Consider the following 19,132-nt stretch of genomic DNA (forward strand, 5'->3'; position numbering starts at 1 on the left):
GAATAGAACTTGCAAACTACACAAATAAGTTCAGGATTGAATCTTGGGCCCTAGAACTGAGAAGAAGAATCCTTAATGACTTTGTTCCTGATGCTTTATTAAAGACTAATAATATTTACAAGCTTTTTCAAACATGTAAAATAGGAAACTAATTAGCTTACTCAGTTGTATCTTAAGAGATACAAGGCACAGTCCCTTACATTACATTTATATGATGTATGTTTAATGAATGTAAAATTCTGGAACAGTGCTTTTTCATTTATTTACCAATTAGTCACTGTTAAACAAAAAAAAAGTATGTAATTAGTTGCAATGGTCAGGCTTTCATAACACTATTCATTAATGGTTAGGATTTCACAACAGTATTCATTATTTGTACAGTACATATATTACAATTATAGCATTAGTCTGGCAATCCATTAACTGGGAGTAATGTATGACCTTTTCTGCCATATTAAAGAATTATTAAAAATGACAGTGTAGGATTTGGTTTAAGAACAGGATCACTGTATTTTTTCAGCAATTAACATTTAAGAATAATTTTTGCCTTTTCAAATTACACAAAAATAAACTCCCTGTCTATAGTTTAATGCCAGATGGTTAAATAGTTTGTTTCAGTTGTCTATATTATGTTGTTATAAGGAAAAAACATTTATATAGCAATAAAAAATGCAAACTAGAAGCTAGTAATCTGTTATGTCAGAAAACAACATTTATCCAGAGTTCAACTAAAAGCCAGTTTAATACTCGAGTATAATCTGAGCAATTCTTTATTTGTTAACCAAGTAACTCAGTATTCACAAGTGTTTCTTCTTAAGCATAATTCAGGAGCACTTTGAGGTTAAATTACTTGCTGAAAGTCACACGGTAGGCAAACGAAGAGAGAGAGGGAATCAAGCCGCGGACTATTGGATGAAACTCATTAACAACAGGTGGTATTAATCTTCTGCTGCAAATGCCATAACTCCTAATAATTCTAACTGCATTAAAATGGCACCAATCAAATGCCACTTGTCAGGTTCCATAGACTGATATATGTGCAGAAATGGTTCTTGAATGTGATCTGCTAGAAATCCTGGTGAAGTCACACCCTGAAACTGCTATTCATTCCCTCTTTGGACATTTTTGTTGTCAGGGTTAGGAGAAGTAAACTGAATGCATAACATAAATTGTTTTCATACCTCTCAACTGTACAGATTTTTGCAGAATGTCCACATTTTTGCCTTATGTTTTTGGTCTGTTTCTCATAAAAATTTTGGTTTTCTGGCAAATCATTGAAGTTTTAAGTCAGAAGATAATGACAAACATTTGAGTTTCAGATTTCATACCTTTTAGAAAATTCATGCTAATGCAAAATCTGTCATTTTATCACTTTTCTAAGTTTGTAAGAGCAATACTTTAAAAGCGTCCTTATTTTTGTCCCCCCATTATTTATGGTTTTGTCCAGATTTCTTGTTTTAAGAGGTTTAGAGGTATGATTGTTTTGTGTTCTGCTAGTTCCACGTTGAGGAAAATTCACATTACCGCGGATGTTTAAGAGTAAAGGTGCACCTGCCCCCCTTTGTTGGTGTCAGGGCACTGAGGTCTCGCATTCATACAGAATCTTGGCCTGTCTCCTTTGTTGGTGTCAAGGCACTGATTTCTCCAATTCGTACAGGATCTTGACATGTCACCTTTGTTGGTGTCAGGGCACTGAGGTCTCCCATTCATAAAGAATCTTGGCCTGTCCCCTTTGTAGGTGTCAGGACACTGAGGTCTCCCATTCATACAGAGTCTTGGCCTGTTCCCTTTGTTGGTGTCAGGACGCTGAGTTCTTTCTTTCGTACAGGCTCTTGGCCCGTCCCCTTAGCTGGTTTCATGGCACCAAGTTTTCCCATTTATACAGGATCTTGGCCTGTCTCCTTTGTTGATGTCAGGACATGGAGGTCTCCCTTTTGTACAGGATCTTGGTTTGTCCTCTTTGGAGGTGTCAGTGCATTGAGTTCTACATTCATACAGGATCTTGGCTTGTCCCCATTGCTGGTGTCAGGGCACTGCGGTCTCCCATTCATGCAGAATTTTGGCCTGTCACCTTTGTTGGTGTCAGGACAGTGAGTTCTTCCATTTGTGCAGGATCTTGACCTGTCCCCTTCGTTGATCTTTTGGGCACTGAGGTCTCCCGTTCATAAAGGATCTTGGCCTGTCCCCTTTGTTGGTTTTAGGGCACTGAGGTCTCCCATTCATACAGGATCTTGGCCTGTCCCTTTTATTGGTGTCAGGGGACTGAAGTCTCCCATTCATACAGGATCTTGGCCTGTTTCCTTTGCTGGTGTCAGGGCACTATGGTTTCCCATTCATGCAGAATTTTGGCCTTTCCCCTTTGTTGGTGTTAGGACACTGAGTTCTTCCATTCGTACAGGATCCTGGCCTGTCCTCTTTGTTGGTGTCAGGGCACTGAGGTCTTCAGTTCGTATAGATTCTTGGCCTGTCCCCTTTGTTGGTGTCAGATCATGGAGGTTTCCCTGTGGCTTACTGCATGTCAGGAAGAATGTGTGCGAGTAAGATATAAACAAGATGGACTGATGTGATATTTTCCCTGTGCTAAATTGTAATATAGCCCATGCCAACCTAAAGTTAATTTACCTAATAAAATGCCATACATAAAAATATTGCAGGGTAATATTTTGCTTGCTACTGACTTTGACTTTTTAATTTTATATAGTGCTGCTACTAAATGCTGTTATATACTAATGCCTTGTATAGGTCTTGGAATAAGCCGTAGGTTTTTAGCCAGTTTTCACCCTTATCTCAGCAGGACACAATAGCCACTGTTGTGCTGTTTGCAGAGTGTGATATAATACATGTATAATGTAAATGTTAAATAAAAATAATTTTCTATTGACTTAACAATAATCATAATGTAGGAGACAGGTGAAATTCATTAAACTGAATGTCATTGCACTAACTGGAGTACATCCCTTACACCAGTTGTGCAATGCCATACTGATCTCAGAAAGTGTGATTCATAATGCTGTAATTAGTAATTCATTCATTGATATTTGCTTTATACTGTTCAGAGTTGCAGGAGCCTATCTCAATACTCAGTGGGTGTCCATCACAGAACTCTTACTGTATGGTATGTCAGTCCATTGTGATATATATACATTTGCATGTATATTCACTCAGAGATACAGGCACTCACATAGACACAGGCACATATACACACGCACACACACACACATATGCATATGCACACCAATGCTGAACCAATCAATTATTCCAAATATGGTTTTGATGCTTCCTGTTCTGCATACAGCCTGCTGAGGTGGTAAATGAGGTGGCCTGATATCTCTAGTTCTCTAATCATCTGCAAAAAATGTATTATGGTCTTAATCAAATGCTTCACAGGTATCAATAAAGCAAAAGTACATTTTTGGTACTTCCTATGACTAGACTATACGTTGATCATTTACAATTTAATCACCACTGTTGTGTTTTCCAGATTTGCTGGCATTGGTTTGCAAGATTTCAAAGACTTAGCTGGAATTCCATTACTTCTTGCAAACTTGTTAGTAAAAAGGTTTTCTATTGTGCATTTGACTTCACCATCTTGGTTGCCTGCCTCTATAGCAGAGAACACACCATTGCATTTATCAGTGATATTGGGATCTTCTGATACAGGTTTTTTTCTGTATGTTCATGCAAATTTTGTTAACATTTTCTAGTGTTTCACCCCAGCATTTATCTTTTATCATGCCCACTTTTATATGGAAGTTTCCTTTAGCAATGCCATGTGTATCTCTTGTGTTTCTCGTTGTGTTGTATTCTTCCACTTCTTTGCACTGCTCATTCAGATATTCCTGTTTATCTATTCTTGCTCTGCTCTGGAATTTTGCTTTCAGTTTATCATGGTTTTCCTAATTCTTCACTGCCTTTTGCTCTCATTTTTTCCTTAACTGCTTCAAAAGCCTCCACTCCATGGATAGCAATTTTGCTATATTAATATTTTTTTCTGTTTGCAAATCTTTCTGTTTCCACCTCCTGGGCTATATCCTAGACTTTCCTCTGTAGTTCTTCAAGCCCTCAGGCCCTCAAACAATCACATTGAATCTCCTGCATTTGTTCACTTGTTTGCTACACATTCAAATGGAATATTGCTGAGCTTGTATCTAGTTGGCCTTTGGGCTTTTTGTTTGGGGGGAGTCTTGCTTTCTCTATTTAATGAAGAGGAGGAGGATTTCAACATTGTATGAACCTGGCTAACTGCAAACAAGCTGATCATTACTGCACCTAAGACTAATATTATACTCTTTTTGGAACCCCACAATGACTAAACAATACCACTAACATTACAATTTATAACTCAAATGGAACTTCCTTACCTGAAACTATATCCCAGAATTACCTAAGAATCACTCTCGACTATAATATGCCCTTTGCACTCCACATATAATAGTTAATAAAGTACTAGCTTAGCTTAAAGTCTCAAATAAAACATCCCATCTGCTTACAAAGGAAACTAGACGTACTTCACTCATTGAGCTACTGACTTGCGTAGGCTAGAGTACAAACGTTCCATAATTACCCTCTTCCTTCCCAAAATTATACATTGACTCAAACCACAGAAAAAAAATTATCCTGATTTATTTGTTTGGCTAACAACAGGGAGTGCCACTATACTGCACTTACCAAATGCCACTTGCTGTTAGTGTAAGTTAGGGCCCAAACCAGCCTCAAGTACTCATACTTTTAAATTACTCCAAGTGAGGCTATTGTCCCCCCCACAGAAACATGATGGTTTTAAAGAGAGCAGGCACATTCCATAAGAGGCAACAATGCCTTGATAGTAGTTAGATCCCAATTTAAACTATCTATTACACAAAAAGCATTCCCAAAGGTACGGTTAGCTTGCTGGAATATCATTTTTGAGTAGTTAAGATAATCCTTGATTTGTCACTTTTCAAGAAGAAGTTATGATCTCACCTAGTAAAAGGAAACAAAATAACTGCTTCAGAGATAAAACATAATCGGTCACTTACACTGTTTGTTTGCAGGATCATAGGAAGTTACTAGGCTGTTGGCCCTGAGGCCCTTATAAACCTAGCCAAGAGTTTAGCCCATGTTTAGACAAATCAGCAACTGATGCCCATGTCCAGCAGGGACACGGGTGGAATCCCACGGGTGTATTTTCTGTTTCCCATCCAGTTATCTAGGTTTCGCTTAAAAAGGGGTAAAGAGGTACTGTGCTTAACATGGAGAGGGAGTCTATTCCAAATTGGGGGAGTCTCTGGGACACAAATCTGTCCCGTCAACAAGTTCTGTTGATGTTACAGACCAGGTTGAGGCCATGTGTGCAGGTTACTCGAGTGGGACTTGACTTGCGGATATACAGCAGACTTCACTTGCGGATATACAGCAGTTCCATCAAGGCGGGGTCCGAGATCACCTTGTATGCCAGACAGAGGTCACTTCTGAGGAGTTTGAATAGAGGGATAAGACTTTTAGCCTATCTGTGTATGGTAGATGTCCGAGTCCCTGGATTCTCCTGATGAGGAACCTCTATGGTCTCTCCAGCTGCTGCATGTGCTTTGAACGGTACATGCCAAAAGGGGCATGGTACTCAATAATGGGCTTTATAAGGGAAGAATACAGGAATGTTATGACCTCCTTGTCCTTGGATGAGATACCCTTACTTAGGAGGTGGACTACGTAGAAGGCTTTCCATACAACGGAAGCAACGTGGTGGTCAAAAGTCAGGCTGCTATCAGCCTGGGTGCCCAAATCCCTCACGACTGATTGCATGCTTAGGATGTTGTTATTAATGTGATAATTTGTGGGGACATCACTCTCCCCAAAGGGGATGATGATGCATTTTTTGGTACTCACCTTGAGGCCAAGTTTCTGGCTCCAGTCATTTGTTTGGGTGAGAGACCCTCTTGGAGGATGTCCACATCACTAGGGGAATTGATGACAGCACCCAGCTTGCAGGCATCTGGTTATGGCCTGCACCTCAGAAAAGTAAATCCCAAATAACAGAGGCCCCAAGACTGAACCCTGGGGTATGCCTTTTGTTACGGGTCTACTGCTTGAGGTGGTTTCCCCTGTTTTGACTAGGTGGGTTTTATCAGTGAGCCAGTTTGCTACCCATCTGGTGACATACGGATTGATGCCTAGTTGAGAACGTTTATTTATTATGCCTGAGTGGAGAATAGTGTCGAAGGCTTTGGCCAGGTCAAGGTAGTTGATGTGCACAGTCTTTTCCTCATCCATGGCTTTGGTGACTGTCTCAAAGAAGTCGACCAAATTTAACAGACATGACCTCCCCTTGATGAAGCCAAACTGTGTGGGATTGAGTGTTTGGAGGTTGCCAGTGTCCTTGTTAATGAGGTCCATGATAATCTGTTCCATGGCCTTGCAAATCAGGCTAGTTAGGCTGTTGGATCTATAATTTCCCTGGATCGGTGGACACTCCACCTTTGTGCAAAGAGATGACAATGGCTGTCCTCCACTCAGCTGGGATGAAACCAGTACTCAAGCTTTGGTTGAATAGGGCACCTAATGGTGCTGCAAACTCCTGCCTGAGTTCATGTAGACTGCAGCCTGGGATGTGATTGGGTCCCGTGGAGGCTGTATTTTTTGCCTTTGAGAGAGCAGTGATGACCTGTTCCCTAGATATAAGGGGAAGGGGGCAGGTACTGGGCATGTCCCGATTTACTGATGGGGGGACAGAGGGGTGAAGTTTTTGCTGAATCTGTCAGTCAGCAAGTTTGCTATATCTATGGCATTTTTATATGAGGTGTCCTTGACCACCAGTTCTGAACAGATTTGGGTGCTTCCTTTGAGGTTGCAGACATATGTGAAGAAGGCATTATGATTGTCTCTAGTAGATGTGACCAATTTGGACTCGAAGTTTGCTTTGGAGGATTTCACTAGTGCTCTTATTTGCTTGTTCAGGCTAAGGATGCATTGTTTCCAAATGGGCACCTGCTCCTTCTTGGTCTTGGATAGCAATTTGTTCCTTTTGTTATAGAGTTTATTTATAGCAGATGTCCACCAGACAGGTTTATTCTTCCTTGAGCAGGATGATTTAGTCCTGTTTGGTATTCCTGACTCCATGCATCTATATAAATGCTCATATAGTGTTCTGGTCTAGTTTTGGATACTGGTGCCAGTTCCTACGGGGGGGGGGGGGCTGTGAAGCTGTTTATTCCATCCCTCACAAGGTTGTAATCAGCTGTGGAGAAGCTTTTATGTCTGACCCTAGCTAGAGGGGGGTTGGGGAAGATGGTGACTTCAAAAGTGACCACTTTATGGTCGGATCTTACCAGGCAGGATGATACTGTAGGGATATTGCAGTGGTTACTAGTGTTAGTTAATACCAAGTCCAAGATATTATCACCTCTTTTCGGGGTACTGACTAGCTGTTCCAAGGCATTTGCTTTGACAAAATTGAAGAATCTCTGGGCATTTGTTTTCTGGGATGAATAGTTCTTCCAATCTATGCTTGGGTAGTTAAAGTCACCCAGGATCAGGGTAAAGGGTTGAATCTTGATAGATTCAAACAGGTCCAGATAGGCAGATTGGGCCAGTAGTTAGCTATGATTTGAATAGAGGTCTTGTCAATGGTTAACTGCACCTGGAGTGTCTCCTGTGTCACACTGTTTGACCAGCCTAGAGGCGTATAACTCGACATTGCAAGGCATTAACACATGTACATTTTGTATAGATTTTGCTTTACTATTTGTATTTAATTATAATTAGGCATGCTATGCTCTGTATATGCACATTTCCTTCCTTATATGCCTCCCCACTGTTCTGTAGGAGTTCTGCTTAGTCAGACGTTCAATATCCCACTCGCAACTTTGCTGCAGATATATCACTTTAAATAACTTGGTCAGACTACAGTATGGTTTCTAATACATTAAGCTTACTTTAAATTTTTACATGTCCACAAACACCATCATTTATGCTATCATCTCATTAATGTATTCAAATTCAATATTATTTATAGTATACAGTAGTGCTTACACACATTTACTGTCACTTTAAAAACTACATCGCCTCATTTCTGCTGTCATGTATACAACTTGTTAATGTTTCTTATTTTATAATGTTCTTTAATACATGACAGCTCTCTTTTGTATACCTCATTTTTGCCAGTTGGGTTTAATGCATGACTGAAAAGAGTCCTTGCACAAGTTCACTTACTCAGTTAACAGTAAGAACTAAAATAATTAAATATTCTAAACGTTACAGTAAGAATCTGAGTGTTGGAGCCACAGTCATGTCCAGGTGTTGTTATTACTGTCTGCATAGACCTCTTCCATCTCTTACCACAAAATATACAGTCAGTCTGATTATGATATTGATTTTCTGGTGATATCCATGTGTGAAGCTATCTCTCAGGATGTTGAAAGAGAATGTTTGCTATGAACAGTGGCACGTTTTGGCAGAATTCTACTAATCTATGTCTCATTTTATTTCATACTCCAAGACCTAAATTGCTTGGCATTCCAGTTGTACTCTGACTTAGTTTTAGCATTCTAATCCCTTATAATAAATATTTTTTCTTGATATAATTAGAGGGTGCTGAAGAATCTTCTAGAACCAGTTGACTTTCTCATCTTTGGTATCTGTAGTTGGATCGTAAACTTGTATCACTGTAATGTTGAAAGGCTTACCTTGGACTGTCATAGAAACTATTCTGTCATTTTTTTGGGTTGTAACTGAATACTGATTTTGAACACACTTTTATTGACTGTAAGGGTACGAGGGCTACTCCATTCTTTCTGTAAAATTATTTTTTGTTGTTTTCCTCCCCCAGGACTTTATCAGCCAATTCTTTCTAGGGTCATGGGATTCAGGAACTCCCAGGCTGGGTAAGATCCCTAAGGCTCATTCATTCCAGGACCATAGGGTCTCGGCACTCCCGGCTGGGTAAGATCCTATGGCTTATTCACTCCAGGGCCAATGAATCTGGTCAGTGCAGGCTGGTTAAGAGCTCTAGGGAGCATTTGATCCAGGTTATGGGATCTAGTCACTCCCAGGCTGGGTAAGAGCTCTACTGAACATTTGTTCTAGGGCCATGGCATCTGGGCACTCCCAGGCTGGATAAGAGTCCTATGGCCTATTTGTTCCCACCAGGGAGTCATAATGAGTGCTCTGCTTCTCAGTGAGAGTCATCTGGTAATGAGAAGGTCAGTTTGCTAGTTTTGGGGAGTGACTGCCCTCTCCCCACTGGGAGCACCCTCTTATTAGCTCTAATGATTCCATTACAGATTACTTCTTAAAAGGATGCACAGATGTTAGTTTTGCTGAATACATTTAGTTTCTGGGTGTAGTTATTTCAGGTCTGTTGAATCTGACTAGGTGTTTCAGCTAACACCCTGGAGCTGTATCACCCCCTTTTATCCCCATCTGTACCACCCACCCATGCTCTGTTTCATATAGCTAAACATGCACAAAACACTTATTGTAGAAGTTCATTCAAGTCACCCACTACTCTCACTGTGAAGAAATATTTTCTCATCCATGTTGAATTTGAAACACTCCGAGTTGGAGGTCTTTGCCCTCTCTTACTAGACCCTGACCTTCCTAATCAGCTGTACTTCACACATTCTCTCTTTGATTACTTTATGATACTTCCCTTTTATTCTAGCTTCAATAAAATATTCTGTGATTCAAATGAGTGTTTAGTTTTATTGTGCAACCTCCAGACCCTTAATCACCCTTATGGCCCTTCCCCTGCACCCTCTTTAATGAATGTCTCACTTTCCCTGAAGCATCTATAAAATATGATACACCAGTCCTGTTGGGGGTCTCACTAGTGCTTGGCAAAGGCTGATTAGAACATCATTATGTCTGGAGTCAGCACTTCTTGTGATGAAGCCCAGCACCCTGCTGTTATTTACTGCTGCTTGTTCACACTCTTCCTCACTTTTTACTTCTGTGCAGATTGCCACAACATGTACTTTTCCTGTTTTGCAGCCTATAGGCTCAACCTATCCAGGTTGCATTCAAGGTTCAGAATGTTCTTTCCTTTGTGTATCACCTGACAATTACTCAACTGCCAGAATGTGGTGATCCATTTTGATGCTTCTTAGCCCCTCACAGTTTGCTGGTGCATTTCAAGAGATGTATCCTGTTTTCCATTCCTAAAGTTATACGTTTTCTTAAGAGTCTCATGTGACCTATAGACTCTGAGTAGACTGTAGGTACTAGTTTAAGTTCATTCAGTTTTGTTGTTACTGTATTATGAAACTGCATTGGGAATGTTTGTGGGATCTGTTGGCCATGAATTCATGACGATTCCTACCTAGAAGGCTTACCCCTTTTGAAAAGTTGGTTATCTGTACTTTCGGAATCCTTTCTATTAATTTACCTACCATGGATGTTATATCAGGCAATCTGTAGTTAAACACTGAGGTTCTTGTTTCACCCTTCTACAGACCTACAGTTTGTAGCACATTTACAATCTTTATTGGTACCTCTTCCCTTAAGATAATCAGACCTACAGCTACTATTTTGAGTATTCTGGGAGACATCTCATGTAATTCTCTTATTCTGTCCTTCATAAGTGCCCACAGCTTCTTTGCAGAATCTTCCATTTTTCCTTGTCTGCCTGGTAATCCTCATTAGTACCACAACCTCTTTCCCAAATAGGAATTGTACCCTCTTTTTCCATGACAAAAAAAAAAGAAACAATAGCTCCTTCAGAATTTTGGCCTGCTGTCAAACTTTGAAAAATCTCCTTGTATCCTCTGCCATCTAGTATTAAAGTATTATCTTCCTTCCCTGACATACCTAAAGAATGCGTTCCTGCTATTCTGTATTAGTCTTGCCATTTCCTTCTCCATTTCTGTCTTCGTTAATTTTACTTCCCCGGCTGCGTTTTCTTTTGCCTGCCATTAACTCTCTCTGCAGTTGTCTCTCTTTCTTTTTCCTATTCTATAAGCATGTTTCTTATCCTCAATTACACTTCCTTTGAGGCATATTGATTTCCTCGTTCATCTGGTCTTCCATGGCCTTTACAGCCCTCCCATAATTCTTGTCGCTATTGTTTCTTTGATCATCTCCCATCAGTCTTAGGTCATGGCTATCTTGTGATATTCTGCATGTAACATCGTCATCCTCGGGTTCTCAATCATTTTCTTCAGAACTGATGATGATCAGTAGAGTGGGGTGGTCTCTATATGCTAGTGTTATCCTCAACTCATGTTGCCTCAACTCCCCCACATAACAGTAGCTTGAGTATCGTCCCCACTATATTCCTAGCTTCAAAGTCTGTAAAAATCTTTCCCAATAAAACATCACCATAATCACATTTTTCTCAACCACTCTTTTTATTTTTAAAACACATTTTTATTACATTGAGCAAGAAAAAAAAACATACGTTACAGAACTCCTGAAAGAAAATCACAATTTAACAATTACAAGTAAAAACAAGAACATCACAGTAAATGCATTATTATTATATTATTGTTATTGCTATTGAATGTTTTCTTTCTTTGTGAACACACTCAAGCACCTATCATTAATTTAGAACAATAACAACTAACTTAAAGTATGCATTAAGCAAAAAAAACAACCTTTTATTAATGTTTATGCCTGGACTCATAATATTTTTACATATATTTACATCATAGCCATTAATTAATAAAACTAAAACAATCCCTTTTATGTAGACGAGAGGGTGATAATAACATATCCACTTCAAACTAAACTAAACTAAAAATATTAATCCCAGTCCAGTAAACAGAATAAGTACACTATCAGCACTTACAATTTATAATTCCATTGACTTTCAGTGCAATTTCCATGGTAACCAAATAGCCATTTCCACTATGAGTGAACAAATGTAAATTCTGCAAGACTCAACTCTATGAAACTCAACCCACTAAAAAGAACTGCACAAAAATAGTTTTTAAGTATTTTTTTGCAGGGGGCGCATCTTCCACTCCCCCTAAATTATTTATTCAACTCCTTGGTTGCACTGTAAGGGGAGAAAGGGACAAAAACCTGGAGATGACATTTAATGCCAGCTCAAGTCCCCAGTGATGCTTTTCAAAAGAGATGCCAGCATTGTTGGGGAATCCAGTTTGGGGGAGTTGAGGTTCTAGGAATCAGTATTCATCATGCAGTAGTATAACACTATCCCCGGGATTCATGAAGCTCGGCGCAAGGCCGGCATTAGGCTTGCGCCGACCGTGCAGCGTGAAGATGGCGCAGTAGCACCAAATGCATATTAATGAAGGCGTGCTGCCGCCACAGCCACGTGCATAGGAAAGGAGCGCGAGTGCATAGGGCATGTCGAAGTGCCACACGGAGGTGTGGAAATGTCAGCTGTCGACGTGCAACCTAAAATGCTTGCATACAACAATTTGCAAGCAATAGTAATCACATCTGTCAGTCTCCGTGGATACTGAAATGTATGCAAAGCATGCAAAACAGTTCCTGCGAACACAAAATGAAGAAGCAAACACAAATGCACGGTAGTGAATAGCGGGTCCCTATCCCGCGAACAAATGACTTTGAAAACCGTGTGCCCGAAGTCCAACGCAGTGTAGATAGCTATACCAAGTGGAAGTGAAACGCATCATATGTTAGGTACATGCAGCCCAATGGTCAGGGTCACCAGCTGTGAGGGAGGGTACACAGCTGGGCAGATGTGTCCATAAAAAAAAATGATAAATGTAAATATCTAGCGACCATATGACCGAATTATATCCCACAACGCATGTAATAATCACATACAATAGGTATGTCCGTATTTCACATACCAAATGTGACAGGAAATAGAATAAGCATGTAAACGAAACAGAATGAGCATATAAACTGCTACAACAATAAGGCAACATGTAGGCTGAAAGGAACAGTATTATCCGTAGCGTTGACTGTGGGTACGTGTTGTCCAGTACATTCAGATATGTGTCCGGAATATATCCCATCCTGAACATAGGAAAAGGTGGCATCCTACCAATGATTAGAACAGTCGGCCAAAATCTGCACATCAGTGGTCGAACTTGTCAGGATGTGTCACAGCTGAACGGGTATTACCCGGGTATACCAACCATGTCATGAAAGTTAAGTATGGGCGTATACCTATGTGCGTGAGGTATAGCATGTGGAAAGTCAAACATGGCAGGGTAGTCCACACAACCATACAGGTACCTGACATATGTAGGGTATGCAATGTGTTACCTTGACCATGTCATGGGCCATCAACAAAAGCAGTGATGGATGGAGTGTCAGGAATATGTGTGTTGGGGGGGATGGGTAATGGTATAATCCTCCAAGGCGACACTGTGTCGTATGCAGAATAGGTGAACCGGAGGTGTATGAGGGAGCAGCGGGTGAAGCAGAAAGAAACACAAAAACATGTATACACATCTGCAATACAATCAGACAGGCCATACTGTAGAACACAGTCCCACAAACATATGAATATTAAAATGTGCGATACAAATGTACAGACATGTCACCGGCACATACCCACATATTGGTCCTGATGGAACTGGCCATATCAAATGCAACACACTTGGATGCATAATGGACTACCCAGCATCCCCTCCACAGCACACAACCCGCCCCCATACCTGAACGTCCACCAAATCCAGCCATACTTGGCCTACTAGCTTGGTGCAGCCACATCTACACATAGTGACCACTATGCATATGTAGTAGGTAGTGTCACCCTAGGCAGTTTCAGGATTGCAAACTATGTATCCCTTGCATGTAAAACCCCCAGCACATTTTCGTAACGCCAGAAGAATGTTCGTTATTGGTCTTGTTTTGGTCTTGTTAAATTTTTGGGATATCCCTCATGGGATAAGTAACCTGTGTAAACATTAGAATGGGTATGAAGACACGATGTCCAGTCCTGTAGATATCTGGATACAAGTTGGAATGTGCAGTAGTGGCGCACGAGACTGTCCAGCCCTAGATGGTCATGCAGAACCTATTACCCAGGATCAAACACCTGCCCGTGACGCACGTGTCCCGACACGAATAAGCAAGAGAATATATTGCACACGTTCGCATAGTGGCACATGGTATATGGGTGATGAAGGCACTGACGTAAACATGATACCCCCTGATCCACTGTGTGAGGGACAAGTAATGTGTGTGTAGGTGTGACCTGACCAACAATGATAGAATGCCAAATGTCCTGTGATTGTAGGAAATAACTATGTACCATACTGCATGTAACAGTTGCCTAAAGCGGTCACGTCAGGATAGAATAAACGTAATTCGTACAAGAAACAGGCAAACAACAAAGTGCCAAAGGTATAGGCTCACAGCTAGGAAACAAATGAATGTTCTAAACCTGCACTGACCATGGCTATGTGTTGGCCCAAACAATCTGGTGCCCCAATGAACCACAAAAAATCATAGAAAATTATGAAGTTTGTATCACATGGGATCACCCACCACCAATAGTTCAAAAAACAGATACGAGAAAACCAGATACAGTAGTCCATGAAAAGACAAAAGTAGCATTGATCATTGAACTTGCTACATGTAGTGATGAAAAATACCTGGATTTTCAGGCAGAAACAAGGGCAATGTGGAAGAAGTACACCCAGACGGTTCCAGTAGTAATAGAAGCAACAGACCTTATAAAAAGAATGTACAATTGTGCTTAGATACGTTATTGATACATGTAACTCCACATAAATTGCAGGAGGAGTCATTGCTGGGCACGTTGCGGGTGTTGCGAAGGGCACTTCTGGCTAACATCAAAGACTGAAACAATACTAATTTCATTAACTTTAATCATACTTTGACTTAGGAATGGGGTCCATTCCTGCCAAAATAGTAGAAACCCAAAAGACTTGGAGAAATTTAAAAATGCATCCATGGATATTATTAGGGCCCACTGATGCAATGTTTTTGAGATGTGGAGAGGACTGTGAGGGCCGGCCTGGTTTTAGTGATAGTTGGAAAAGAAATGGTAGAGGATATTTGCTGGGGAATACCTGATCATCTCAGAGACATATGAATTCTCTCTTCTGCTTATACCTTATTGTTCTTGTTAACACTTTAGACTAAAGTTACTATTGACCTCTCTTTTATCTTGGACTTTGGTAACTACTTCAGACAATTACTGTTTCTGTCAAGACTTCTCTCTCCATATTTACAGTTTGACAGGTATGGCTTCAGTTGTAACCAAAATGCCACAAATTCACAAGAAAGGAAATTTTTTTGCAGTATATTCATATTGACTAGGCAGACATTTTTTGTTTAAGTAGAACTAGCCAGTGCAACTTTAAGTTACATTCCCACATACATACATACATACATAAGCAAACAGACAGACACATTCCATTTGAAACTGTGATGTCATTTATTTTACAAAATAAATTAACAAGCAAGCAGTTTTCTTGGGAAGTTTTCTGTATTTGCATATTTCACAACTAATGACATACCTAAGCATACACAGCTCTTTTTGATATAATGTAACAGTTGTACAGTGAAGCAATGTAAACTGCAACTGAGAACAAATATGATACTTTGTTGCAAACAGACAGTTTGCTGAATAATCAAAACAATGCAAAACATCCTCAATATACACTCGTTAGTTTAAGGAATACCTTTGCACCTAAAACTAAGCAATAAATAAACACGGAAGCATCCTTGTATGTGTAACATAGCCACTTGAGTACACGTCTAATTTACATTTACACATTTTACATACATGTCCAAAAATTAACATTTTTTAGTCATGGTCAGTACTGCCCTTCTAGCTTATACATGCACCAGAACAGTCATTTCAATATAAGTGAAGATGTTCTTAAAAAATTCAACAGTACTAATTGCTTTAATATAATTAGAACGTGTATTCCATGTGTCAGCTGGTCTTACAAGAGAACAAATTACTGTATCTCTCATTCCTGTATCATTTCCTAGACAGATTGTCTAAAGATCTCTTACTACTCATTGATAACTCCAAACATTCCTAGAGGTAGTTGTCTGTGATTACTCTCCACTTAAGGTGTCCACTTAAATATCAATATGAGATGGAGTGAAAAGTTCAAATATTTCAATTGTTTGTAATAAATTAAACTTTCACATCCATGAATGCCCTTGCTATATTTTTGCTGTTCTCTTTACAGTGCACTCGTTAATTTTATGATAAGATTTCAGATTCTAATTTCTGTCTAGTGTAACTTACAATCCATCATTTCATTATGTCTGATTTCCTAGACTTCATTAATCCTATTTTATAGCCCATAGTTTTAAAAATTGATCATTAACAATTTGCTGATATGATCAAAAAAAAAAACTCAAAGTGGATCTACCCATATATCCAGGTTCTTAAATGAATCCACATTGTAAATCACTGTGTGCTGTATTAAATGCTCACCCTTCAATCAATCATCATCTTCTTTCGGCTGTTCCCATTAGGGGTCGCCACAGCGCATCATCTGTTTCCATTTCTTCCTGTCCTCTGCATCTTGCTCTGTCACACCGACCACCTGCATGTCCTCTCTCACCACATCCATAAATCTTATCTTAGGCCTTCCTCTTTTCCTGTTAACTGGCAGCTTCATCCTTAGCATATTTTTCCAATATACTCTGCATCCCTCCTCAGCACATGTCCAAAGCAATGTAATCTTGCCTCTCTGGCTTTGCCTCCAAACCTTCCGACCTGGACTGACCCTCTAATATACCTATTCCTAATCCTGTCCACCCTCATCACACCCAGTGCAAATCTTAACATCTTTAACTCTGCCACATCCAGCTCAAACTCCTGCCTTTTTGTCAATGCCACTGTCTCCAATCCACATAACATAGCTGGTCTCACTACCCTCTTGAAGACCTTCCCGTTCACTCTAACTGGTACTCATCTGTCACAAATCACTCCTGACACTCTTCTCCACCCACTCCATCCTGCCTGTACTCTCTTCTTCACCTCTCTTCCACACTCACCATTACTCTGAACTATTGATCCCAAGTATTTAAAATCATCCACCTTCGCCACCTCTACTCCTTGCATCCTCACCATTCCTCTAACCTCCATCTCATTCACACACATATATTCTGTCTTAGTCCTGCTGACCTTCATTCCTCTTCTCTCTAGAGCATATCTCCATATCTCCAGGATCTCCTCCACCTGTTCCCTATTCTCACTACAGATCACAATGTCATCTGCAAACATCATAGTCCACGGGGACTCCTGTCTGATCTAGTCTGTCAACCTGTCCATCACCATTGCAAATAAGAAAGGGCTCAGAGCTGATCACCCTTCAATCAATGTCAGTCAAATTTCATAGGTATGTTTTCAATCCTACCATATCTTGTATGTATACACACACACACACACACACACACACACACACACACACACACACACACACACAGTTTGGCATTACCTAAAAAAAAGCACTATGATGTGAGGATGATTTTTTTAATTAATATTTGAAAGCCTAGAAGAGAAAGATGCAGACCAACCCTGGCAAGAGATATGGCTGTATGGGCTGATGTGGGTATTGTTTTGAAAGAGTGTGGTCAGGGTTGTTGAGGGAGTTTATGTGTACTTCACGTAGGAGATCTTTGGGTTTATGTAGGTCACATTTAAATGCCTCAGCATATGTGGGTCTGTGTGTCAGCTTTGAATTGTGCTTGATTGGTGGAGTGTGTGCACTACTAACAGTCTTATTGACATTAGGAGCTTGTGAAAATACTTTTCTCAAATACCATGTCAGCTTGTTTAAGAATTAAACAGAAATTAAGGTTGTTACCCACAAAACTTCTCTGAGTCACTATTGATGAACAAATTAAATTTGACTTTCATATAGAACACAACATCCAGAAAACACACTTTAAACTAGGTACCCTGTATAGGCAAAATCAATTCCTAAGTCCATCGATGAGAATAACTCTAGCCACAACATATCTTCTGCCTTCTCTCCTCTACGGTGCCCCTCTACTTGCTAATTTACAAAACTCCTCCAAACTCGAACTTGACACTTGCTACAGTAAAATAGACAAATTTGCAACTAACTCCAAATACTCCATCCATCACTGCTCTGTTCTACATTCAATAAATTGGCTAGAACTACCAAATTACCTCTCCTATCTGCAACTAATCACAGCTCATAAAATACTCTACAGACCCCAAGACTGTTCTGTCCTAAGCTTAAAATTTAACTACTATCACCCAAATAGGCCCCTTAGATCAGTGGATCAGAAATTATTACAGGTCCATAAACCTACTCTCCCTCCCGGGAAGCTCCTTTACTCTCACTCAATAGCTAAGAATTGGAATGTCTTGCCTCTAACAATTAAATCATTTCAAAACCCCTCTCACTTCAAAACTTCCCAACATACCTACCTTTCCTCATGCTAGAAATGTACTTGCACCAAGCCTCCATAAAATCTCCACTCCACATCCTATCCACCCAGATACTTCTATTTAATAGCACCACTGTATTTAGAACATACACTAACAATATTCCGTGGAACAGCTCATACAGATTGTACAAAATTGTAACTTTAATGAAAAAATTCTCATTTAAAACTTGTACTTACTACTACTCTGTTATTCACTGTAATATATTTACAAACTCATTATAATTTTTTTCTACTTCTTTGTAACTTTAAATTATTTTTGTACCGTGGAGCTTTTATCCCCGGGCCTCCACTGAAAATGGGTTCTGTTGGCCCAGGGGACTATCCCGGTAAACAAAAAGAAAATAAATAAATTGGTTATCAGTAAATATCTGTATGGTAAGTGGTACAGATACAGGCTTTACCAACATAAAGAGCGCTGCATTTCAAGGCATTGAAGGTAAGCCCATGATTAACACACCAAGTATTTGTTAGGTGTTGTCCTTGCTGGAAATTTTGACTATCAGAATGGGATTTGAAACTACACCCATTTCACAGTCATCCTCCTCATCATCATCATCAGACTTTATGCCAGGGAAGTATGTGTGTGTGTGTATGTGTGTGTGTGTGTGTGTGTATATATATATATATATATATATATATATATATGTATATGTATATATATATATATATATATATATGTATATATATATATATATATATATATATATATATATATATGTGTGTGTATATATATATATATATATATATATATATATATGTGTGTGTGTGTATATATATATATATACACATATATATA

The 19,132-nt window shown here is 39.6% G+C and overlaps 1 protein-coding gene across 3 annotated transcripts in view; it reads right to left on the reverse strand.

The window, feature by feature from the left end:
- LOC122802629 overlaps positions 1-19,132 on the reverse strand; it is a 1,172,105-nt gene that overhangs the window by 989,729 nt on the left and 163,244 nt on the right. The window lies entirely within an intron of this gene.

This window comes from Protopterus annectens, chromosome 5.part0, assembly GCF_019279795.1.
Source record: "Protopterus annectens isolate FY-2018-M chromosome 5.part0, PAN1.0, whole genome shotgun sequence".
NCBI lineage: Eukaryota > Metazoa > Chordata > Ceratodontiformes > Protopteridae > Protopterus > Protopterus annectens.